Source organism: Aethalodelphis obliquidens, unplaced genomic scaffold (assembly GCF_003676395.1).
Source record: "Aethalodelphis obliquidens isolate GAN/ISIS:26980383/991018 unplaced genomic scaffold, ASM367639v1 scaffold19, whole genome shotgun sequence".
In the NCBI taxonomy this organism is placed as follows: domain Eukaryota; kingdom Metazoa; phylum Chordata; class Mammalia; order Artiodactyla; family Delphinidae; genus Aethalodelphis; species Aethalodelphis obliquidens.
Genome location: NW_020837963.1, coordinates 13,616,816 through 13,641,056, shown reverse-complemented (window position 1 = coordinate 13,641,056; position 24,241 = coordinate 13,616,816). Strand labels below are relative to the sequence as shown.

The following is a 24,241-nucleotide window of genomic DNA, read 5'->3' as shown; positions in this document are numbered from 1 at the left end:
TAAAAGGACACTCACCACAATTAAAACCCCAACACAATGAGTCAACTGTCTACCAAGTCTGATGTTTTCTATTGGACAAAACATAACGCATAAGGAAGCCAATGGAAATTTGCCCTACAAAACTCTGTTAGACCTCATTCTGCAAAACCATATATCAAATATTTATGTGTAGCCTAAGAACATGAAAAGCAGTGTGAACAGAGGTTTAGATTCTGCTATGTAAAGTCAGAACTCCATTACTTCAATTTATTCAGATGCCTTGTAGTATAGATGTGAACTCATGAGGGCAAACGTCACCTTGCAGGGCTGATGGCCCCTGTAGGATCCCAACCCCAATTTCACACGGTGGACTCCATGCGCAGGAAGCACACACTAGAGGAGATACGTATATTCCACTTTCTTTCTTCTTGTGGATTTATTTTACATAAACTTATCTCCACTCCATATTTTAAACACAATTGCTGATCAACGCTTTGTCCTCTATTTGTAAGTCAAGCATGCAGTTGTCTGAATTCTTTGGCAGAGGGCAAGCAAAAATAAATGAGACTGGAATTTCATGCTGGGTTAAGAGCTGCCTTTTTGATCATATAGACCTTTATTAAGCTCCTTAGCATTTGTACAGGATAAAGTTAAATGAGGACAAAGTTAAACCTGAACAATGTCAAACCAGAAGTGTCCAGTAAAAAAGTCATAGAAGGAAATGTTTTAAAATAGGTCTTCTAGTTCTTCAATTAAATATTATCGGCACATTAAATTCCTTTTGTGTAAATGTTAGCCTGCAGTTGCTCATTCTGGGCCAATAAAAAGGTTATATCATTATGGTCACAGAACAATCCAATGTTCTCATATTATATGCTTGGCCTTCTGGGAAAACTTCTGTTGGCCCCCATACATGACCCTCAAACCACGGAAATTTCCAAATGCAGGTGATGCACATGAGGAACAGCTCATGTTTTCATCACCGCAGCTCCAGTGTCCAGCAGAGCCCTTAGTGGTGTCCCGTATTCGACTGTTTACCCAAACTGACCTGTCTCAATGAGCACTACCGTATGCGACGCATCACCAAGTCAACATTCCGAGCTGCTGGGATTATCATTACCTTTAGGAAATCCTCTGTGCTGGGCTTCACTCTTCCACATACTGAAACAGGTTGTTTTCTGCTAGGGGCCACTATGTCCATGAGATAAAGAGTATAGACTACATAAGGACTGTTAATTATTTTCATAGGATGCCTTTCTCTTTAAGACACCATCCACTGACAGAAGTCTGTGACAAAATTAAGTGCAAACAAGTTAACAAAATTAATTAGTTTTATATGAAGTATATAAAGTATTTTTTAAATACTTTATATAAAACTCATTTTTCGGAAAAGGACAGCGCTTTTTGCAGACGTCAGATTGACGCCTCAAACATGGCACCTTTACTGGAATGTTGACCACACTGTTGAAACACTGAGGAACAGGGTGTATCTGCTTACAGTCTGCAGAATAGAGTACTTCTATAGGCATATACTCAGTTAGTAGAGTTCATTATATATACCTAAATTATGACTATATACTATTTTTAAAACTCCAGAATTGGATATGTAAAGATTCTGATGAATACAATTTCTGTTCTTCACCACCGTACCTTATACTTAAATATACCTGTGGTGACTGTAAACATGGACCCTGTGTGGGCAAGAATGTGCACCTACATGCAAAATATTCCAATATTTCTGAAATATCGTATAAATAATTAAGGATGTAAGGTATGGAAACTGTGTATAGCTACTTATAAAAGAAGTTAAATTTTTTCAGAGACGAGGAGACTGCACCTTAATAAATAATGTTCTATTTATTGTGTAAGCAGGAAAACAGCTTATTAACACACGTTGTTTGAATAAGATTTAGAGGGTAAAGGGCTGAAAGAACGAGGTACCGACCCACTAGAAATACAGTTCTTCTAATATTTAATTTCTACATTCTGCTTCCGTAAATTTGCTTCATTAAAAATATTTGATTCTTGGAAAGAATCATTTGAAAAAGGAGGACAGGTTTTAATATCTATGCAAAACTGACTTCCCCACTTCCAGAAAAAAACTGGACTGATCTAGAACTTCTCCTAAATAGGAGTTAGAAACATCCAGTATGACTGAATGGGACGGAATGAGAGCTGACTATTCATTCCATCAATTTTACAGGTAATCTATTATCAATTTCTTTCTATCTTAATTGAGCCTGGTCTCAGGGAAAGGCCTCACTGAAGGGGTGGGAAGTAACCGTAGGTTAGAAAAACCTAGGAGGCAAAACATGTAAATTTGCCTAGTGGACTTTTTGCCCTGACAATCCGGACAATTAGGATTGTCCAAACATTCCCAACAGACAACTCAGAATACTGAACCCCTATCTAGCCAAGGAGGTACACCTACTCCTGACCTTCCTGAAAACAAAACAATAGTAACAACTATATTAAGTCCTATACCATGGCAAAATTTAGGCATTCACAGAAAAAGTTGATAATATACAAGGCCATCTTCCCTGGAACTGACAAATGATAAGAGTTGAGTTTTTCTATTAAGTACTTCAGGCATATTTAACTCATTCATTCAGTCAACAAGCATTTATTGTCTATTACCTTCAATACAAATACTAGGTGGTAAGTGATGTTAAGTCCGAGCAAATGAGTGAAAATGAGGCAAAGAAAAGGCAAGAAAGAACCAACATATAACCCAGAAAGTCACCCAGCATCTTCACAAACACCTTTTCCATTTACAAACTTCTTTCAAGGTGTGGGCAGAATAATGAAAACAGAAATATGTCTAATGTTTCTAACAAGAAGAAAGCTAATTGGAGTTCACCACAATGACCCTGCCATATCTAATAATGTGATCAGAGCTGGATTAAGGGGATTCAAAGGGGCCCAGAATTAGATGGAGAAGAAAAAGCAGCAGTGTTAAGAATCATTACGAAATTGAGATAAATCTAAAGAAATCTGGCGCGCCTGAAAGCTGTTACCCAGCCAGTAAGAATGGAAGTTGGTGAGCAATTCGGCTAACTAGAAATTAATTCAAGGAACCCCAAGTAACTATCCTCTTATGACTTCTCCTTAAGACCAAAAAAATTAATGGGAAGAAAACTACAGAGGGGAGAGTGGGAATTTAATACATCCATAGGCCAACCAAACAAGGATACCACCTTAAGGATATTTCTGCACGTGACCAAAAATGACACAGGAACTCTGCTACAATCAATCGGATTGCAAAGAGATGTCCACAGGCTTACTGGAAAGGGAAAATATAATAAATCAGTATAAACTCAAAAAACCAAAAACTTAACAGCTGTCAGGAGAGCTGTTTATAAAGCTCTGGTAACTTATTATACTATGAATTGAGTTTCCGTATTTTTTCCTCATTTATTTTAAGTAAACAAGAAGGCTAAGAGTAGATTTAAGAGCACTAATTTACTCTCATCGTTGAGGCAAAACTTTTTCAGGATACGTCTTAACCTGCTTTTCAACACAGGTATATACATATATTCAGCCTTAATTTTAATAAAATTCCAAAAACAAAGACTCATTATCTAATGTTTGGTAGGCAAGTCTTATCTTTTCAAACAGCATGTGCATTTCTTGATTGCAGAGGCCATTTACTCAACTTAAATTCCCCCCATCACAGCCATTAGCAGAGCCAGACACACGGAAGGATGTTTAGAAATACTTCACGTTAGTAAATTGCTAATGACTTCTCTGCTATGAAAAATGCAGTGAGCCACTCAAAGCTAGAATCCACTGGGTCCAAAACAGTCTTTCCAATGGCTTAAGTTTCATATTTTGCTTCCCTTACTATACTGCTATCCAGATCAATTCAGAGAATTTCTAAACAAAATAAAAGTGAAACTTAAGGAACAAATCACAGTTCTTTGAATCAGCGTCTAGAGTAAAGTAAGAATGCTGATGAAGAACTGCTCATTATAACTGAAGTAAAAGTCTTCTCCTGTGAGCGTGCGCAGTGTTACTTGAGCAGAGCAGCTTCGTAACAGGGAGATGGCTCTACTAGTTGGTTACATAATGGGAACAAACAGAGAGAAAATGGAAAAGCAAGTCAACAATAAACCCAAGCAGTCATCTGGTTAGAGAAGAGAAAAAATTCTACAATCCTTGCTACATAATAATCCACTAGAGATACACGGGGCAGAAGCAGGGCCTCCCTGGAAACCGACATGATGATATCGGGGCAATGGTCCAAGTTCACTGTAAACAAAGAGGATGATTTTGCAGGATCAGTCATGGACACACGTGCCCAGGGGCAACCACTATGTAGTGCCAAAAGAAGTATGCGAAAACTGTTTAACTATAATTCCGAACAATACTACAGTATCCGGAGGAAATGCTGCAACGGTGTAAGAACAGAAAGTTCTCTATTTCTCAAAGCAAACGGATTTTAGAATCCCTAAACTAAGTCAGGGGTAGAAGGAGAAACAGCCCATCAGTCGTTTCGCTGAGATTTTGTGTTGAAAACCACCCAGCCACAGACCTGCAGACCAATTTTCATGTTAGCTGTCAAGAGAAACTCTAAGAGATGATCCCAAATTACAAAGAAATGGCTCTCTGATTCTTTCCAGTTATTATTTTGCCACTTCCAATCTCGACCTGAATCTTTAAGTCAATTTTTGCAACATGACGGCCAAGAGACGCTTTGCAATTAAGTTTCAAAAGCAGGATAATTATGTTTGCCTAAAACGGCTCCCTTCCAATGAGTTCAAGTTCTGTTCTTACTACTCTTTAGCAAAAGATGAACCGACTTGTAGCATTTATTTAACCCCTGAATAAGAAATTTTTTCAAAAAGTATTCTTGCTTTATATTCATTTCTTTGGTGGCTATAACGGAAGTCTGAAGTATTCAGTCAATTAGAACAAAGTATTTCAACAACAGTTTGGGCAGCATGCAATTTCAGGATAATGCATGTATCCGCAAAAAAGACTAGAATTTACTAACTTTAAAACAGTTAAAGGATTTACTAACAGAACAGCATGTACTGACTTTGAAAAGCACTTATGGTGGTTATGCAAACATAAGCAGATATGACTTGCCTTTTTTAAAAGATCCAGTAAAATAAAGAAACACAAATCTTCACAAAAAAAGCAAGGTATCATTAGAACACATGTGGACTCGAATATGAATTCTACCATTTTGAAATTTCACAGCACAACCAATCTGTGCATAGAAGGGCATCAAGAGTGCATTAGACTGATGTGGATTTTTTGTGCTTCAAAACACACCGGTGTACATCATTTCCCTGGTGAGTTGGCTTCTCAGGAACTCTCTGAATGGGTCTGTTTACTGGACACATAAACCACTTGACCACCCGTCCACAGGCCTCAGCACCAGAAGCGTGTGGTAAGCACACACACACAATCTGGGGTTCACAAGCAGTAGGAAGGGGGAAACTGCAAAAGGGATATCTTGGCAACCGTTTAGCACCTTCTTTTCTAGCACGGATCAATTAAGAAATCCTTTGCTTAAAGCATCTGCTCAGAATTTTTTAAATTATATAGTTGTTTTTCTTTTTTGGGGGGCTGCATCCAGTCTTAGTTGTGGCGTGTGGGCTCAGTAGTTGCGGTGCGCATAGTTGCCCCGAGGCACGTGGGATCTTAGTTTCCCGACCAGGGATTGAACCAGCATCCCCTGCGTTGTTGCAAGATGGATTCTTAACCACTGGACCACCAGGGAAGTCCCTAAAATTATATAGCTCTTGACTCTGAAATATAGTAGCATGTGTGCAAGGGACAGTGTGTGTGTGGGTGCGTGCGCGCACGCATGTGTAGTGCATGTATAGAAGGGAGAGCGAGCATAAGAACGCCCCACAACAACACACACATGGAGAAGCACAGCAGATCACCAGCGCCTACAAGTAGAAGTACCAGCCTGGTACCCAGCCATGCAGCAGTACCAATCACTCACTGAGTTACCCATAACCGAACAATGTCCACAGCATTATTCTCTGTGAAAAAGCAGGTCCACAATTAAATAAAATATCCAGACATATGGTTTAGCAAAATAGTTTAAACTGGAAGCATCAATTATATAAAAGTTTTTCAAAGCAATAAAATTAAGTATTCGACAAACCATCTTTACTGAGAATAACAAGATGATGCAAAATCACCCTGTCCAAAGACCAGATGTTGCCACAACAATGGAGATAATCACTGATGGAAGCTACCGGCATGTCTGCAGATATACAATTCTCCCTTCCCCCATCACTGACAAAAGCAATTCCAGTTCCCAAAGCTTTTTATCCCACAGGAACTTTTTCTAACATTGATAACCACCGGCAATGGTATGATTAAGATAGATTATGCATATTGCTACTATCATCCCTAAATTCCTCTTCTTCTTCTTAATACGGAGTTCCTGCTAACATATTTTACTCTTTGCTTCCAGGGCTGAGACATGAGAAACATTTGCTAAAAGTTACTTCCGAGATGGGGGATCAAGGTTATGCAAACAGAATTTCTCTGTAAGCAGCTTCACACGTCATCTTGGCTAGAATTCATCAAACTTTCCCAAGGTGGCCCTTGTTCTGGTTTCCCCAGTAGGTCTGCTTGCCAGGCCCAGGAAGAATTTTTTTTAAGTATATTGATTAGTGAATTAGTTTGCTAAGGTTGCCATAACAAAGTATCACAAACTGGGTGGCTTAACCAACAGAAATGTATTGTCTCATTGTCACAGAGGCTGGAAGTCCAAGATCGAGGTGTCAGCAGGGTGGGTTCTTTCTGCGGGCTCCGTTTCAGGCCTCTCCCCAAGCTTCAGGCGGTCTGCTGACAACCTTGGCTTCTGCTTCTCCCCAAGCTTCTGCTTCTGCTGACATCCTTGGCTTCTGCTGCATCACCCTGAGCTCCGCCTTCATCTTCACATGGCATTTCTCCCCGTGTGTATCCAAAGTTCCCTTTTTTATACAGGTACCAGGCATACTGAATCAGCGCACACCCGATTCAATCTTAACTATGTCTGCCAAGACCCTGTTTCCAAATAAGGTCACATTTTTATATTCTCGGGGTTAGGACCTAACATATCTTTTGGTGGGGACACAATTCAGCCCATAACAATTAATAATGGTGAAATGGGTAGGGAAGCCACTTTCTCAAAAGGGATTTCTCACAAGTCAAGCGTATGGTGCGCAGCATCAACAGCTGGCTGGGGGACTGACTGCTGGGACCTTTGTAAGAGGAAGGATTTTGCTATTGCCCCAAAGCCTCGTGACCATTAAGGTGGATAAAAGGGTAGCAGTTGAGTCCTAAAGGCTCTTCTCCAATATCCCACTTCTCCTCCATCTGGGCAATGGCAGACATGCATTGCTGCGATCTGAAGTTAGGCACAGCCAACACGACTTGCTTCAGCCAACGAAGTGATGTCTGCGGCTCCTAGGCAGAGCCTTTAAGAGCAACGTGCAGTTCGCCGTGCTCCCTTCCCCCATGGCAGGGGTGGTGGAAGCACACCATCCCAGGGATTACCTGTCATCGTCCTGGGGACTCTTGGTGACCACACTGAGCACTGCTCCCCTGCTAACAAATGCTGGACATCTATCATGAGCAAAAGTAAATAAGTAAATCTTCGCGGTCTAAGCCACTGAGATTTTGTTTCTGCAGTACAACCCAACCTGAGACAGATGGGAATTTCCTACTTTGAATTCATGCTCTCCATAGTGCCTTGGGTTTCTCTATTTTATACGTAACCAGGAGAGGGAAATCCATTTCATGAGCTCATATAAAGTTAACAGGCCTAATTGCAGAATGTTACACCAGTCTGAGCTACTGTGCCCCACCCACTGGGAGTGTTCAAACTCAACTGAGACATCAAAGCCTGCAAGAGAGCTAACAGACCCAGCCCGTGGGGTCAGCTCATTGAGAGAAGCTGCACAGAGCAAAATTCACTTGTTCATTCATGTGACCTTTCAGTAGGTGTAACTTTTTAATTTAAATCCACTGGACTGATCCAAAATGGACTGACTGACCTTTTATTTAATTTCAATAACTGCAATTAATATTCCACAAACCTTTTTTTTTGCAATTAATAACCACGCTCACTTAAATTTCTTGGAGTATAAATTTCAGTGGCATTTTATTTTATTTTTTTTCAGTGCCATTTTAAAATCAGATAGATGAATAATGGGCCACATAAGATAATGAGAAGTAGTTCAATCCTCCTTTTTAAGAAAGAGTTCCTGCCTCTCCTCTGAGGTGGCAGCACCAGATTTACCAGCTAATGGACAGCATTTTAACCAGGTTAGAAAATACTCATTGCCAGAAATGAGAGGATCAGATGGAAAAATAAGCAAGCAGAAACTATGTACTACTCACATGGGTATACTGTTGGAATTGTAAAATAGACACGTCTATCAACTTTACCTTTTAATTAAAGATTATGTTTCTTAAAATTCTTAATTTTAATATTGCTCCAATAGGTCACTTGTAATATACTAAGGGGGAATAAGGCTTTTTTATTTTTCCTCTAAAACAATTTTCCAAAGGTTAGGGGAAATTTTTATTTACTTGTTTAGGAAACATGGCTTATCTATAACATTGTAGGCACGGAGAGGAGGAGAACTCATTACCTAGTGATGAAAAGAGACTGCATAATATAAAGAAGGGAAACATGAGGGTAGAAGTTGAGAGAAAAACATGATGAAAAATGTGCCACAGAGTGGGCGAGTCACAGAACAAGAAACAAAAGCCACTTCAGAAGGTTTTAACATTCTGCATTGCACAGCCGTGCTAATGTATTCCACTGTAAGTCTCACCATTTCCATCGGGGCTATTCCTTCCCGATTAATAAAAAAAAAAAAAAAATTGAATGAGAGCAGAGTTCAGGAAGTGGCACATAAGTGGAAAGCAGTTAATTATGAAAGAAGTCATTTTTTGATTATCCTTTTACCAAATTCCTCTGTTCACCTTTTCAATGCCTCTCACATAGGTAGCAGAGAATAAACAGTGATTATCTCTGGTGGTGGGACTACAAGTGATTCTGTGGTTTTTTTTTTTTTTTTACTTTTGAATGTTTCCACGATTAACATATATTAATTGTGGTTGAATACAGGAAAAAACAATGTACCTACAATAAGTTGAAAGGACTGTTTCTCAGCTTCAGCCCTCATTTCCAACTCCCTCCGCCGCCCTCCTGCCCCCATCCCTGGCACTGGTAAGTTCCTAGTGAAAACACACCAGCAACTTTCTGGAAAGGCTGCAGAAGTCAGCCTGTCTTAAGGAAAAGTCTACACGATTTACCAGCCCCCAGAGACCTATCTTATTTGTGCCTCCTCGATCCTTGCCGTGTCAGGTCCTCCCACCCAAGCTACCTCTCTGCAATGCCCGCCAGCTTTTCACTGTTTATTCAGATTAAACTCAACGCTACAGCCCAGCTCAAACCTTCCCCCTTTCTCTCCACTTACCCTCCCCACTGCCCCTGCCAGGAAAGCTTTCCTAACCAGGCCAGCCCCACAGGTCCTCTTTTCATTACCCAGGAGAACAGGCAAACAATCACACTGTAAACACAGAGGCACACCTAGTGCACCGCACACTCCGAGTTGGAGGAGTTGAACGGGAGGCCTGTTTGCAGGGCAGGCTTCAGGGATGGAGGGTGCGGAATCCTGCCAAGAACACTTCGCCCAGCTTAAAGCAGAGACCAAGCAATCCAGAGGCTTTCTCTCCACTCGAAATGTGTGTATTTCACAACTAACAGTATATAATGCGGTCTGTTCTAGACAGGCTCTAAACAGAGGCTTAACATATTTACTATCTGGCCCTTTACAGGAAAAGTTTGCTGACTCCTGATTTAGAGCATAAAACAAATTCTTATTAAATCAAGCAGAGTCAACCATGTCATGTGTCACGGCAACAATGCAAAATCCCAGCCCTCACATGGCAGAGACGTTCCCCCAGACCCTGCACGAACGAGAAATGCCTACTGACACCCTAGCAAATAGCATGTACGCACCTGCTTCAACCCACCCCTCCAGCCCCACTTCCTCTCTACTCAACCACTCACCTAACCACTAACACAGGCCCACCTGCCTGAGATTTTTCTCTTCTCCAAGCCTTCTTGCTAGAAATGCCCTCTCTGCCTGCCGCCTCAGCCCCACGCATTCTTCAAGACCCCATTCACCCCTCTCTTCCTTTGCAGCTTTCAGGCTTTCTCGATTGTGGGAAGCAGTAGCTTTCATCCCTTTCTGTCTTCCTCTTGGTTTGAACTCTTACTTCCATAATTGGTACATACTGTCTTGCATGTATCTTTTCCATACCTGTCTCTCTCCCTAGACTGTAAGCTCTCTGACAGCAAGGGCCAGATTACTTTGGACTCCCTCACGTTGATAAACATTTTTAAAGTAAAAGAAGCCAAGTATATAATCACTGTGTGAACAGATTATTCTGAAAATCTGTCTCTGAATTTAAAAATTTTCAACCTTGATTGAGAGAAGACAGATCTGCAGACACATGCAGGTACGACGGCGGGGGTAGAGGAAACAGAGCAAGGGAGTAAAAGACTTGTTAGCCAGGGACTGTCAGGAAGGGGGGAAAGGGCATCCTCGAGGGGCAACGGGGAATAAAGGTCTAGAGAAGTGCCCTGTACCAGGGAATGTTTGAGGGGGGTGGGGGGATGGAACCAAAGAGATACGTAAGGTGAGAAATGCAAGCAGGTTGATCACAGCGGTCAAGAGAGCCACCAGGGAGTTTCGGCAGAATGTGACAGGATAAGATCTGAAGTTCACAAGATAGTACTTTGGGGCGGCAATTAGGAAGATGGACTAGAAGAGTCAGTCTGGAGGTGGTTAACCATCTAACCAGTTAGGACACTACTGCCCTGGATAAGAAGTTGGCCACAGCAGTGGTGGGAGGACAAGAGGGGAGGGGTCACCGCAGGAGGCAGAAGGGGCAGGGCCTGGCCACCGGGTGGATGTGGAAAAGGGTACAAAGGTGCCTCCAAAGTTTCTGATCTTTAAATGGCCTTGGCCATACGGAGAGGTCAGACCTCCAACTCCAGAAAGAACTACATTATACACTGTTAGTTGCAAAATACATATATAATGGAGAGAATGCCTCTCTCAATTTCACAGGCCTACCTGAGGTTCAACGCTCTCAAAGAACTAGACAGGATTATGAACACACTTCAGCATTTTTTTGGTTATGAGAAAGAAAGCATGTTTGATATTTCTCAAACAATGGCTTTGCAGATGAAAATAACTAAGCTAGGGAGAAAGTATTTCCAAGGTTGTCAGTTCTGAGTGAGGCATCATTCAACATCTCTCAGCCTAAGGTTTCTCAAAGCAGGTCATGGACCACCTGAATTGGCATCACCCGTGATGCTTATAAAAACTGAAGTTTTTGACCATAACCTGCCTAGCCAATTCAACCAGTTAAGATATAACAAGAATCCAGAAGTGGTTAAAAATAAGCCAGCAGGATATGCCAATGGATTTCACACAGAACATAATCTCAGAATATAAAACATACAGATAAGATATTTGTTTTTTGTTTTTTTGTTTTTTTATTGCGGTACACGGGCCTCTCACTGTCGTGGTCTCTCCCATTGTGGAGCACAGGCTCCGGACGCACAGGCTCAGCGGCCATGGCTCACGGGCCCAGCTGCTCCGCAGCATGTGGGATCTCTCCGGACCGGGGCACGAACCCGTGTCCCCTGCATCGGCAGGTGGACTCTCAACCACTGCGCCACCATGGAAGCCCCCTGATAAGATATTTTATCTCACACATTTTGTACGTTTGAATTTATGATCACATTTTCAGAGTTGTAAAAAGTTAAAAATAATAAAAATGACATTTAGGTGACCGTTTGCAGAACCTCAGAATCAGCCTTGGGAGCAAAGTTTAAAAGCCATAGGTTTGAATTATCTCCTTTATACCCACCAAGAAACAAGCCAAAAATTGCAAATGTAACCAATGATCTAGCCAGCAATTAACATCTAGCAACTACCTATTGGAGGAGGACAATCTGTCACAACCCCAACTCAAGATCTACCATGTGAACAAGAGGCCTGGTCAACCACCTTTCCCTTCCCTGCTGCCAGGCTTCCCAAACCAACCCGACGTGCCCAGAGTATACGACCCCAGCCAAGCGCGCCCACCCCCAGGAACCGAGCTCTTGACACTCAGCCTAGAGCCTGCCTTTCTCTGCTGCCTCAGGGATCACGCCAGAATTACCATCCTCTATTTTATTTGTTGCTTCTGTTTTCACCGAAGCATTTTTTCTTTCCCCTTCTTAATGCTCCTTCCCCTCCCCCCCTGGAGGGAACCCACAGGATCCAGTGCTCAAATCCAAGCCCCCAGGGCAAAGCGGGCCCAGAGATGCCAAGGCTAACATGCTTCCCTTTCAACAGCCAAGTCCCTTTTCTTCTCCTCGTCTAGTGTCCTTACCCAGACCTGCCATAAATTCCCCCTTATGACCTGGCTGCACGTCTGCCAAGCAAAAAGCCGAGGGTAGTACCGCCAACCTGGAGCCTGGCACTAAGACATAAATCCTCTCCAGGGAAAAAAAAACAATTCTCTCTACACAGAAATGTTTAATAAACAGCAGGACATGGTCTACTCCAGCAAAATGCCTGAGCACAGTGATATCAGAATTGGTGACCGTGGACACCCAACACACTCCAACAATTCTGCAGCCAGCGCCCAGCCCTATACACAGTTCAAACCAAAGACGTTGTTCGTTACATCGTGGGGCCTTCCTTAATCATTTAAGTCTGAAATCCTTCTCAAGCCATCTTAAGGGGGAAAAAGATTTTTTTTTGTATTTTTTCTAGTAAGCATTTTATCATTAATAATAATATAATCAACCACATTTGTACAGCACGTTAGCATCACCAGAGCTCTTGAAGTTACCTCATTTATTCCTCACAGAAAGTCTAATGCAGGTACTGTCATTTAACAAATAAGGAAGTGGGTTCAGAAAAGTGACATGACCGGGGGTCACAGAAACTGTCAGCAGCAGAAAAAGGGCCTTAGGGCTTCCCTGGTGGTACAGTGGTTAAGAATCCGCCTGCCAATGCAGGGGACACGGGTTCGAGCCCTGGTCCGGGAAGATCCCACATGTCGCAGAGCAACTAAGCCTGTGCGCCACAACTACTGAGCCCACGTGCCACAACTACCGAAGCCAGGCGCCTAGAGCCCGTGCTCCATGACAAGAGAAGCCACCATGGCGTGAGGCCCGCACGCAGCAACGAAGACCCAACGCAGCCAAAAATAAATAAATAAATAGATTTATAAAATAAATAAATAAATAAAGGCCCTGTCCTCACCGGTTCCATCCTTCTCGAGATGAGGTCCCTCTGCCCCACAGTCTGGGGCAGGGAATGGGTGAGGGGTGTGGCCCAAGGCTGCTGAGGCTGCAGTGACAGAAACGCTGGCGGTCATCAGCAGCCCCCATAACGTGTAGGTGATTCAGGCCCCGGCAAGGGGAGGGGCTGACACGACTGCCAGGCTGTGGTTTCCCTCGAAATGAGGACTTGCACACGGTCGTGCTCAGGATGGTTAATTTGGGCTTTGTATCTTTTCAAATTACTCAAGAACCATGAAATTCTTTGCATGTCAAATCTGTTTTTTGGTCTGAGGGTGTGTTTGTGTGTGTGGTCGCACACACACGTGTGTGTGTAGTGGTTAATCACAGGACACGGAGAAAAATCCACCAAAGTGCGCAGGTGTGCTTTGTAACTGACGTCATTTGTTGTGATTTTAAACATAGCAACAGATTTTGCTCTAGAGCAAACTGAGCTAAATTACATGTAACATGAATCAAATTACTATGGAAACTAAATTGATCCCACTCACTGAGCACCTGCTACAGAAAAAAACAAAAACAAAAACACTTCAGCAACTGCTATGACCACAAGGGCCTACAGGACAAGGTAAGTGAAATTTTTCTGGACCCTGAAATTCACCAGCAATTCAGAGGGGAGAAAATTGAGACTGTCATCCTATATTAAACCATTCTTTATTATTTGGAAGAAGTCCTCACCACCCACCTCCTAAACTAGATTTTAACAAATAACTGGATCTTGGTGCAGGGCCTAGGCCAAGAATGCTTCTCTTAGTGCAACTTCTAGAAACGTGATGGATTTCTTTAAACTATACATCTTTTTCCCTTCAAGTTGAATAACTCCATTCCTGATAGCAAAACACCCACTCTCCCCACTCCTTTGGGCCACTGCAGTTGTTTCTCAGCTGTCTAAGCAAGTGCATCCCTGAGCTATTTGGTCTGCCCATCGTGTGCGAGGCGGCCCTCCTCCAGCTTCCGGGCAAACAGCTGTCCAAGCACTCCATCACCCCACGCCCCGCCGAGCTCACCTACAGAAGGCGGCTCTGACAAACAAGCAAGGTTTAAATTCCCCACGACTGAATATTAAGTTAAGGACCCTGTCTCTTTTGGTTATCTACTGCTAACAAACCACCCTGAAATTTAGGGTCTAAAACCCACCAGAGCCATTTGGATGGGGACTGGGGCTGGAACGTCCAAGGCTTCACTCACCTGTTGGGCACTCTGGTGGGGATGGCAGAAAGCCGGAACTTTTCTACATGTGGCTAACTGAAGCTTCTTTACACGGCAGCCGGATCCTGAAGGCACACACTCCCACAAAGGCAGGAAGCGAAAGCTGCCAGGGCTTTTAAAGACTAAATGTAGAAGGACCCCAGCCTCACTGCCACCGCATTCCCAGGGCCAGCCCGGATTCAAGGGGAGGGGAATACACGCTACCTCATTCTTCATTTTTTTTTTTTTTTTTTTTTTGCGTTACGCGGGCCTCTCACTGTTGTGGCCTCTCCCGTTGCGGAGCACAGGCTCCGGACGTGCAGGCTCAGCGGCCATGGCTCACAGGCCCAGCCGCTCCGTGGCATGTGGGATCTTCCCGGACCGGGGCATGAACCCGCGTCCCCTGCATTGGCAGGCGGATTCTCAACCACTGCGCCACCAGGGAAGCCCTACACGCTACCTCTTGATGGGGGAGGGATGAAAACATCTGCAGCCAGCCTTGCTCCGCCACACTGTCTTCCCATGTTCACTCTAAGAAGGATATGCTGATATAATCTCTATGGTCTTAGGGCCAGACCTAAAATCTGTGCTTTAAAGTCACACAGCCTACCTACCATTTTGGTCTGAAACACAGCACCGTGCAAGGAGCTCACTGAACGGATACATACATTAGCCCAACTTGTTACGAGGTCACAAAGCCCTGTCTGCAACACCCAACTGTCAACGACCACACAGCGTCTGATGAACCAAAACCAAACAAAACCAGCTTACGCTTCTCTGTCAAACATTTCAAGAGTGAAGATGGAATCTAAAGACACGTAAGGAAACCTTTACGTCCTCACACATTCCTGTCTGTCCTGTCTTTATATCTCAGCAGAGGCAAAATATGTGACACAGAATTTTGAAAAGGAAACAAAAAGTGCCTTCCGGGGGGTGCGGGGGAGGGATGGAGTGGGAGGCTGGGGTCAGCAGATGCACACTATTATATGCAGAATGGATACACAACAAGGTCCTGCTGTATAGCACAGGGAACTATAGTCAATATCCTGTGATCAGTCACAATGGCAAAGAATAGGGAAAAGAATGTATACACACGTATAACTGAATCCCTCTGCTGTGCGGCAGAAATTAACACGACACCGCAAATCAACTATACTTCAGTAAAAAAAATTTTTTTTTAAAGGTGCCTTCCTATCATCTGTGAGAGGAACAACTGGAGGGAGGGACCCTTCCTAAATTTCTAAGGTGATATTAGAAGCTGATTGTTTTTCCTCTAGAAAATCAGATGATTTGTACTTTTAAAAATAGCGACTTTATTTTCCTAGGCTCCAGGGAAGCTGGGTTAATTCAAGTTTTGTATCTACCAAGGTGCCTCCATGTGATTTAGAGACAGGACATATTCTCTGATGGGAAAGACCTGGGGTCCTGGCATGTCTTGCGACTCCCCCTGGGCCAGTACCCCCTTCATTCTCTACACTCCAGCCTCATCATGATCCCTTAGTTCCTCCAATGCACCCAACTCCCTTCCCCATGCAGGACCTCCGTGTGCACGGGTGCAAGGTTCCTTCCTCCTGGACTCCCTTCCATCCACGCAGCCCACACCTCACACATCAGGCCTCGGTCATTGCTGGCTCCTGAGAGGGGGTTCTCCTGATCACCCTTCTTCAAGGAGGCCTCCCTATTACTTTCTCTGTCTCAGACTCCTGTTTACGTCCTTTGGCATATTTATGGAAATAACTATTTAGTAGTGTCTTTTTACTATTTGTAATAACCACAGCAGCTAGAACATACGCCTCCCAGAGCAGTGGCCATGTCTCTCTTATTCAACACTTGCATCTCCAGAACAGCACCTGGAATGTTAAAGGAATTCAGAAGGGTCACTTATCCTTGCTGACCTTCATGTTCATAAAGGAGGCAACAGCAGGTAAATCACACAACCTCTCTGGAGTTAATTATTTTTTTGTTAAAGCAGGGGAGGCTGCATTAAATAATATTAATTTCCTGCCAGCATTACCACTGAACTGTAGCTTATTCCACAGCTGTCACCGAGAGACTTGGGCTTAGTAAATAAACAGCTACTATTTCATCAGTAAAGATTTGCTTTCTAGTCTCTAATTTCCAATAAATTTAACATTGCAAAACCTTAACACGAATAAAATGTCTGGGGTGAAAAACTATCCATGATATTATGTTAGACTTTAAGTATCTTTAAAGGCACAGAAGAAAAGTCTAATATATGAAAAAAATATCAGAAGTAATGAAGTTGTTGTATCTTTCATACGTTTGGAATTTCTCTTCTACACCAGGGATGATGTCCAATCTATAACAAACCACAGTCCTAGGTTTGAAGTTGTAATTTGCTGACAATCTCATTTCAAGCACATCCAAAATTAGCAACTAATTCTTTAACACATACTTATTAATAGACTCCTGAAATTCACAGATTAGATTAGAGAGAAGCACACTCGGTGTGAAGCGTGGAAAATACACAAAAAGAACAATAAAGACTGATTTTAATTATTACCAAACAAACATGGTAATCAATGAGGGAAACTACTCAATTCCTACATTTTTATTCTACTCAATAGCAAAATACACAATTAATATGTGCAACTACATGACTGTTGATAAAACTACTGATCTGTAATCAACTGTACATTTTGGTTTATAATTTGGTTTTCATAATCTCCAGATCTAAAGGGTAACTTTTAAATTATGACAACTCTGTTTGGGTTTAATGAGAATCAGAAAGAACTCTTCCAGAAATACCTCTAGGGGAAAGGTAGCCACTGTCATAAAGTGATCTTGGTTTGGCCTTCAAAAAAAGGAATCAATCACTTTGCTATACACCAGAAAGTAACACAACACTGTAAATTAACTACACTTCAATTAAAAAAAAAAAAGACAAATAAACCACTAGAGCCCTGAAAGTCCTTTTAACTTAAAGTCTAAAGTTGGCTGACACCTGGTCGTTTAGTGAATCATAAAATGTTTTTTTAAGAATACTTTTTATTCATTTTTTTTCATAGTTCTTCCATACAGTCCAGTAGAAAATTCATTAACTCTAAAAGGATAAGGACAAGACCCAGGCAGCAATAATAATTAAGATGAACCACAAACGTGTTTGCCAATATGAATTCAGCTGACAGCTTTGCTGGGTATCCAATCCTTAAACATCTGTGAAGAACTTTCATCTTCTTCAGAGGGAATAATAATAAAAACACCTAACACTTATTAACCACTAAGTGCCAGGAACTATGCTAAACAGCTGGCATAGATTCTATTCTACTGAATTCTTAAACTTAAACCTTAAAATAATCTATCTGATTCCAGACATGCTCCAAGGACAAAGAAGAATAAAACAGGCAAAGGGATTGGGGAGAAAGACAAAAGACAGACCACGTGCTCTTTATTCAAAAAGAACGACTCAAATCCTTACTCTCAGTCCATTTAGTCTCAGTTCATAAACAATCCTAACAAACTCCCCTAAACACCTTCTAAGTCCTTAGCAGGTAAGAGGGAGGCGGGCTGCTATACTCACAGCTCTAAGAAGTGGTAACTGACGAGCGAGAGAGATGAGAAATCAACAATAAGCAGCAAACTCATCTCAGAGATGATGGACGTCTTGAGAACTTTAATGATGAAGCAAAGTGTATTATATACCTTATTAAGCCCTGATAGCAACATTAATAAAACATTTCCATAAAGAATGACTAGATTATACAATAATCCATGGCTGTGAGGGTAACAGTGAGTCCAAAAAAAAAAAAAAAAAAACCCACTGAGATATGCTTAGAATGTTCTACTTAAGAAGGCATGAAAAGGAGTAAGAGAATCATGTGAACCACCCCTGGACAGTTCGCTTGTAAAAGACCCTTAAGACGTAGCTGGAGTGTAGCAGGGAGAAGGGCGGTTCCGGCATCAAGCCGCCTGGTACTGAAGTTCTGCTACCCTCTTCCCGTGTGTCTCTGGACAAGCCACACACTTTCCTGTTTAAAAAAATGAGACACTGGCCCAGGTAACCTTTAAAGTCCTTTGCACTTCTGCTTTTAAACACTACAGGGAAGTGTGCACCTATTACCACTTCTCTGAAATTCATGAAAGTCTGACGCCCGGTCAACACTTTCAAGAAGCGGAGTTTTCAAAAGCCACAAAAATGCGCTCAGTTAATATTTACAGAAGGAAGATAACTTTTGTTACCTGGAGAAAAGTCATATTTGCAGGTAAGATACAACAGGACAGACCGGTCTTGCCGGTCTAGAATTAGAATCCCACTTTCACTTGCTTCTTGCAGTTGGAAACTGAGGAGAAAACTATTGCTTTCATTTCTAAGCTATTTTGGTAGAGAAGCTTTTCTCCATATACATGGCAAATATCCAACTGGAACACTCTGTTGCTCTTAACATAGGTATCGCACAGCCTCCTTTGCACGGAAACTTACCTTGTGGGCTGAGCCACAGAAGAACACCCCACCTCCAGAAAGAGCCACCGCAGGAACAAGCAAAAGTGAAAGAACATGTGAGAATAAACGCGCTAAATCAGGATTTACACCAGGGGTTACTGACCAAGTCAAAGCCCAGGTTTAGGCTGTCACTAGCATTAACTTCTTAAACTAGCTGTTCTCACCCCTGACGGCGCGTCAGAGTTACTGGGGTGCCGCTCTCCCCCGAACAGTCAATCCCCTCCTAGCCAGGGGGTCCTTGAATGAGCTGAACGATCAGAATCAGTGAAATTCTCCTTACCCAGTCTGCATCATCCCTGGCAGATTCCATTCCATTAAGAGTCAACCGATTAATAAGCAGAAAGAGCAATACATTAAAATAAAATTAAAAATCTGATAACCAGCGGCTTAATTCTTTGCTGTACTGAACCATTTAAACCCCATTCTGAATGCAGGGTGGGAAATAAAAAAGAGGCCTTCGATAGGCCTGGAAATGCTCGCAGGAACCTAGGATGATTTTTGAGAGTTGTGAAGCAATGACTTTTTAAACCTGTGTTAGACCCTCTATTCTGCAGATAAACACCATTTAGTCCTGCCCCGCCCTTCCCCCCAACCCACCCGCCCTCCCCTCCCCCCCCCTTCCCCCCACTTCAGGCAAATCTTCCTGCATCTGTTTTGCTTGGCAACACACACCAGCATTCCAACACAGGCCACCTGGCCACTGAGAGAAGATTGCAACATATTCGGCAAAATAAGAAACCTGTTCAAAAGGAAAAACTATCTGGAGGGAGGGTTCTGGGAGCAAAGATCAGCGGATCGCAGGGCTCCACTTAGTAAGGGAGGCACCTCTGAACCACTTCGCGTCCTGCCCTGACCCTTTCCTGGTTGTAACGTTGAGAGACTGTTCCCAGGCCCGCTCTCTCCAATGAAACTTGACACTCTCCGAGGACTCCACTGGCTTCTCCAAACCCAGAACCTCTGCACAGGCCTTAGTAGGTCAGTTCAAAGAAATGAGGATAAGTGGCTGTGGCCACCTTCTGATGCCCACAGGAAGGACATCAGTACAAAGCACGACATCTGGTATTTCCCTCTGTCTCAATCCACATTATCAGGGAACTTGCCAGTGGCTGAGACAAAGGAGCATCAATTTCCTTAGCAGTGACTTCAGAATTCTCTCCCCGTCTCATGTCTTCTCCATGAACTGAGACTGTGACCGTGTTTCAAGGTCTCAGCCCGTCAAGGAAACACACGATGAACCAGAGGGCAAAACCAATGACCTCAGGAATCGGGGGAAAAGACACAGAAACCCTTGCTCCCGGACGCCACTTCTGAAGGGACTGCCTGTCTCTGAGGCTGAGGCTTGCAGAATAAATGAGCTATTTTAAAAGCTGCATATCTCCTTTGTAGCCCACACATTATTCATCAATGGACAATACGCCTTATAATAAATGCAATCTGCAAATCAGAAGCAGACTCCCTGGTGCAAACCTGCAAAAATAAATCCACCCACATCCTGCCGTGACACAGGCTGCAGAAAGCATCTTGAAATAACACTTGCTTAAGGAGAATAAATGCTTCCCATTTCCTAGGCACTGCAACATGAACATGACAGTCTAAGAATTGAGGTTAGACTAACTCCTGAGAAAACTGATGACTGTTCCTAGGATCTGGAAGGATAAATGTGTGGAACAGGGACAAGAGCCAGGCCCAGGGCTTGGGTTCTGCCACCCTCTAAGGTGACATTTACGACTACTGTGACCTCGCTCCTCCGACTCTGCAGTCCCCGTACAGGAGCCAGCGTGGGCCATGACGATATAAATGGGATCGCGTCCATCACTGCTGTGCTCACTGCCTGCCAGCCTCGCATCCTCACAGCAGCCTTCTCCCTCCGTGCCATACCCACTCCATCACCACTGGCTTCAAAGCCTACACATCCCACCCCACTGTGCCCATTTTAGCCACGTTCACCTCCACGCTGGACCTCCTACTCTCCCAGCAGGTGCTCAAAGAATAGCTCTGTGGAAGGCAGGCAGGCAGGCAAGGAAGGAATTCATTCAACTCCACATTTGATGGGAAAGAAAGGAATTATTCATGCCAATAACCATACCCCCAAATTCTTCAGCCACATTTCACATTAAAAAACAGTTGGTTGAAACCTGCTAATCATGATCAAGGAAATTCTTGGGCAAATATAGAAACCACATCACTGGTGGTTTCTACCTTCAGTCTTTCAAAATACGGTCCCTCCCACTGACCCACTAGGACAAATCCTAGTCATCTTTCCAGACCCGGTTCCAATCTTCCCTTTGCATGACATCACTCCTGTCCATCAGGACCCATGGTATCCTGTCCTGTGTGTAAGCATGCCTTAATGCTGGAATATAAAAGGTTGGGAAACCTGGTTTGTATCAATAGAACTTTCTGTTCAGTGGACACGACGGCTCAGATGAGGCATGCGTATCCAGCAGAAGCATTGATTTCACGAGAACAGGCACCACGCAAGTGCTGACACCCAGCAAAGGCAGCAGGTGACAGGCTGCTGACAGCACTTCACATGCTGTATATTCAAAAATAATTATTGCACACTTGTGAGATAAAAAGAATATTCTCTGTAAGTGTGAAAATAATGCCCTCCGTTTCCTCATCTTTAAACTGGAAAGGAATTGGGCTACATAATTCCTAAGGAAACTCACAGCTCTAAGTTTATGAATGTAAAATAAAAAATGGCTCCTGCATACATTCGTTGGAGAAGAGTGCCATAACTGCAGAATACAGGAGCATCTCTTGCTAGTATAATTTCACCCTAGGGTGCAGGCAGGCCCTTAGGCAGGCTGGCTGTGACTATTTTCATTGCTTTGTCCTTTGCTGCAACATCTGGGCATCCTCACAATATATGCTAACGTGTAGAATATTATATCAGGATTTAAAAAAACAGTTTCTACTATGATAAGAGATTAAATAAACTTAAATATTAAAATTGCATTAAAATGTTTAAAGTTACACTACAACTTAGTATCTCTTTTTTTAAGTGGAAAAGCATAACTGGTAAGTACATAATGAATACATACTGAGCTTAAGGCACTTTTACTCATGAGAGAGAGAATATAAGGAACCAAGAGCTAGGCTGCTAGCACGCAGTGCTTAACTCAGCCTAACTCCTCAGGAAAGTTAAAGAAAGCTGTTAGTCCTACAACAGAACTCCCGGCCTGAAAAACTCCCCGCTTTGAAGAAGTACTAGGTTCTCTGGTTGGAGCTCAGTATACGTGTTTCAGTATTTCTTTTCCACCTCAACTCTTCTATTCAACTCAATTGCACCACAGCAGCTTTTTTGTCCTCCTTGAACAGTCAAATACCCAGTCGTGTATTTTAAAAGAAAATGAAAAAAAAAAACCTCAACAAGTATGATTATGAAGCTTTAAAAAGTCTCTCAAGGAAGTGGATGAGTTATGACATATGTGGGTCATGAAATATATTTTAAAAGTCTGTCAGTTCTGGATTGACCCACAGAGTAGGAAAGAGAAACTGTAAATCTATCAAACTATCTGAATCATCAAATACGGAACGATAACGTTCCCTACCCCATTCCAGCCCCCAAGAAAGAGGTAAACAACATAAGAAAAGAGGACGGATTGAAAGCAGATTCCTCAGAGTTATTACATGAGGGAAGTAAATGCCACCTGACTTACCTTGATCTATAAAAATTAAGTCCCAAATTAAGTCCCAAAAGAAGGCTGTGTAAATTCTGAAAGGCAGATTTGCTTGGGGAAGCACTGCTCTTTTCCTCCCCGGAGGAATTTCCTCACTTTCTGCTTACCAAGTACAGGGAACAATACCTAACACTAAAACAAACACAGAGTTTTTCAAAGAATAGGTAGTTGGGGCAGCCACCTAAAGGAACCAATACAAAGTATTTGTGACATTAAGCGTGGCCACAACAGTCAACCCAGAGAAGGCAGGCAGGGTCCCTTCCAACTCAATTTATGTTACTTTGATTTCATTTTATGACCTCTCCCTTCACATGAAGCACTCTATTCAAAAGTGTCAGAACAGTTCTTGGTTCTAAAATGATCAGGGATTAAAAAGCAGGCTTCTTGAAATTCAATCTACTTCATCCTCCACCCTGAAAGCTAAACTTCCTGTTAAAACGTGGTGATGCCTAGAGACCACCGAGGTGTCAATCCAGGACACAGCACAGAACAGGCAGGACACTGACAACTTCATGCGGGCCCACTAATGCAGGCCACCTGTGTCACTGACTGACTTTCTTATATTCCCTCTGCATCCCCATTTTCCCAAGTAAGCTGTAACAAAAAAATAAATAAGTAAACAAGAGATTTAAAAAGGAAAACCCATTGGGAACATCATACGTCCGTGATGCATACTGAGTCAAGATAATTTCTAAAAATCTTTCCATAATCTCCATCTACCCAGAAAACTCACCAAGCTCTTGCAATACATATTTTAGCTAATATTTTCAACACTCTATCCTTTTAGCCCTTTTTCATCTTTAAACTGGAGCTGGGTCTACATCGCGGGTGGACTGTCGTGGCGTCCTCTCTCGTGTAGGACATGAAATATTACGCTGCCGGGTATGAATCAAGGCAACTGGCTGATCGCAGACAGGATACTAAACCTCTCAATAATCACCAGCCGATTCTGGACTGGGTTCCCCGAGCTTCTTTTGGCATTTAGAGTGGAAACTTAGATATTCTGGTATTCGAGCATTCAATCAACAATTTCAACACCTTCCATGAATTTCCAGCTTTTTCCTCATTTTTGCAAATGTCTTGGTAGTATCATTAGGAGTTAAAAAAGGTCAGTATATTTAGGCATTAATCCATCTCACCAGTAATAATATGCAGTTAATTAGTTTTATTAAAAAATCTGCTTATAGACTACCATTTAGATTAGCCTCAATTAATTTTAAACTATCAACTATACAGAGACAGCCAAGATTTATTAAATTTAAGATAATTCTTACATGGAGTAAATTTCTTCTGGTATCGTGAACTTTTATGTAGAGATAACAATTTTCTTATTAGCACATGTTATAAAACCGTAGTTTTATTTCAGTGCCAAGGAACTCTGCTTCCAAGCTTAGCCAAGAGAAGCAGCTGCAGCATTTATGAAAACCCTCTAAAAGTCAGTATCTAATAAGGCCTATGCCCAAATTCTGTCCTCATTTGTAAACCACATAACGTGAAAATTTTGTACAGATAACATTAGACTGCTGCTCAAAAGCCACAGCCCATAAGAAGGAAAAGTAAACAACTGGAAACATGGCATGGAGA

General features: G+C 42.5%; 1 protein-coding gene across 10 annotated transcripts in view; it reads right to left on the bottom strand.

Moving 5' to 3' along the window:
- The window catches only part of NEDD4L (NEDD4 like E3 ubiquitin protein ligase), a 344,189-nt gene that overhangs the window by 113,201 nt on the left and 206,747 nt on the right, over positions 1 to 24,241 (bottom strand). Inside the window, exon 1 of one of the 10 annotated variants that reach the window (XM_027118620.1) lies at positions 3,174 to 3,251. The exons of the other annotated variants lie outside the window; for them this stretch is intronic. The gene's annotated coding sequence lies outside the window, so the exon portion shown is untranslated. Of the gene's footprint in view, positions 1 to 3,173; positions 3,252 to 24,241 lie in introns of those variants that run through there. 10 annotated transcript variants of the gene reach the window in all.